This window comes from Molothrus aeneus, unplaced genomic scaffold (genome assembly GCF_037042795.1).
Source record: "Molothrus aeneus isolate 106 unplaced genomic scaffold, BPBGC_Maene_1.0 scaffold_144, whole genome shotgun sequence".
Lineage (NCBI taxonomy): Eukaryota > Metazoa > Chordata > Aves > Passeriformes > Icteridae > Molothrus > Molothrus aeneus.
Window position 1 is genome coordinate 232,061 of NW_027098807.1, and position 2,523 is coordinate 234,583.

General features: G+C 42.6%; 1 long non-coding RNA gene across 1 annotated transcript; it reads right to left on the bottom strand.

Moving 5' to 3' along the window:
* Positions 1-564: 564 nt before the first annotated feature.
* On the bottom strand, positions 565-2,447 carry LOC136569598 (uncharacterized). The gene is made up of 3 exons (XR_010785390.1): positions 2,208-2,447; positions 1,604-1,725; positions 565-919 (listed from the first exon to the last, which is right to left on the bottom strand). It is a non-coding gene; the product is annotated as an uncharacterized lncRNA (long non-coding RNA).
* Positions 2,448-2,523: the final 76 nt, after the last annotated feature.

Sequence of the window (2,523 nt, forward strand, 5' to 3'; positions counted from 1 at the left end):
ACATGACCTAAATCCTCTCCCCATGTCCTAGACAGATAGATATTCAGTTCTTAGTTGACTGGGCAGCAGTTTCTTAAATAGAATGATAAACAATATGTAAACCTTTTAGCTACAAGCAAATAGGCAAATCTGAACAAGGTCCTGGTGGCCAGCCACTGAAGTTATCTTGAAGCAATTTTTTAAACAATCAAATACTGATACCACAAAAAATAAAGCAAAAAGCTGACTACTGGCTAAGGAAGAAGAAAAAATTAACTTTTGATGACAACAACAACATTCCAGCAACACAGGCTTTTTTCCAATGTCATACCTTATTACGACCTCTCTTGGGAATTCTCATTGTGGATCCCAAAAATGAATAAATACCTCAGAGTGTCCTAAAGCACAAAGTAGCACGCTCGAGCTCCTCACACTCCCAGGAGGTCAGCACAGCGTGCACCGAGTCTGCAACAAATTCTGCTCAGTGAGGGTCTGCAAACAAAGTTTCAAGTGATGAATTGAACTGATTTTCAAGGGACGCTTTCTAAGCACAGAAGCACAACAAAGAACAAGCAGAAACAATCCTTAAAAAAATCTGCAAGTTTTATTTAGCATGTATATGACTGATTTCCACCCTATGGCTTCTCACTTGGATTTGTCTGTAGGTTCAGGAAGATGATAATGCACACTCTGCCTTCCCTGAACCCCTCACACCAGCTGAGCGCTGCTCAGCGCGTTCAGACCATCGGGAACTGGGTTACGCACACCCGGATGGACCGGAACTCCTCTGCTGGAGATTCAGGAGACGAGAGCAGAGAGGCGCTGGCTGAGGCGTCATCCGAATTCTATTTCTGTGTGACGAGAAGGAGTTTGTTCCCAACAGCTGCAACAATCCTCAGCTCACTCCCGTGGTGAGTATTAATGGCACACAGAGGGCAGCCTGAGGAAATAATGGTCTGGGCTCTAAGTGGCTGGGACAGGGTCTGATTTTTTTCTTTTGTATTTGTATGATGATCGGTACAACAGGGCTCTGATGGATGACTCGGCAACACGCAATTAAAAACTCCTCCATAGGATTACATGGACTTGTAGGAAAAGACAAAAGCCTATCACCCTTCTGAAATCTCCTTTTAATCCGAAGCACGTGGATTGTCACTGTACTGCAACTTCCAGGTTTTCAAAGCAGCTTACTTCTGAAGACCAGGAAACATTTATTTCTACAGAAACAATGGGCAGCACCCAGGCTAATCTAAGCACTACTGTTTGATAGGGGATCTGCAAGTGTGCCAGTCCAGCTTAAAGCGGGCTTTATGCCAGTCTAACATCCCCACAAAATTCTTCCCATATCTCCCGACCCCAAAATCTTATTTTTCCCTAAAGCTTCTCATCATTAGCGATTTCCAAGTAACATGTTTTTTTTACAACATTCAAAAATGTCATGCTGGAGTGATCTAGAGAGTAATTTTCCAATATAAGCTTAGCAAAGTTTGAATTGACTCGTCCAGACAGAAAACCTACAAGTGAACACCTACACCTGCCTAAAAAGACCTAACGAGCCCCTGGCAGCTACCGGCATCAAATCACAGTGGATGTTTCTAATAGAGGGTAAGGATAACAATATCACCTTTTGTCCTCTCCAGTTTGTTTCCTCTGCAGTCATATTTGCCTCTTATGATTTTTTCAGTCTCTGTATCTTCTCAGACAGCACTGAGTCTGATGACCAGGATACGAGAGTCTTTCCCTGCCCTATGGAGAGAACCAGGAAAAAAAGTTAAAAAAAGAACAGGGCAGTTTGAAGTTAATACTTCCGACGAGAAGCAGCACCTGACAAACAGAGTGAACAAAGCGTGATACCTCCCTGGGGTCAGAAGACTTACAAACTCTCCGGGATTTACAATCCTAGTAACCAAGCCCTTCAGCACAGCAGCCAAGTGTCCCATTAGGTGGTGCTGCACCAAAGAATGATCTGAGAGGTTCCAAAGAGTGAAATGCACCTTATTTTCCAAAGACATAAAATCTTGCAAAATAACAAAACTACAATAGATATAAACTACAGGGCAAGAGTACAAGTGTTAACTTTAGGAGCTGGAACCATCCAGGTGAGCAACTGCTAACTGGATCCTCAACAGAGTTTGAGGAACCCTAGAGGATACAGAAGGGTTTTCCCCAGAAAATTCACAGGCTGAGTTTTGATATAAGTACACTTGCCAGATGCTCAGAAACATTACCCATCCTCCAGGTGTCTTGAGAGAGCTGCGAATGGCTCTCACATAGTTTGAGCTGGTTCTGTAAGGGCTCAGGGTGAATTTCATCAGATGCAACCAAATTGGGCAACTCCCAGTGGGACAGAAGGAACCCAAAGCTTGTTTTACCCAAAGCTTGGGTAAGCAGATCTCCAGCAAATACTGAGGAAACAGACAGAATAGGGTAACAAATAATAAACATACTTTTTTTTTTTTAATATTGCTTTTTTTTTTCTTTTCGGATGAGCAAAACAATTAAGGAGAAGATGAAAAACTCACCATGACTGAACATTTCATCATC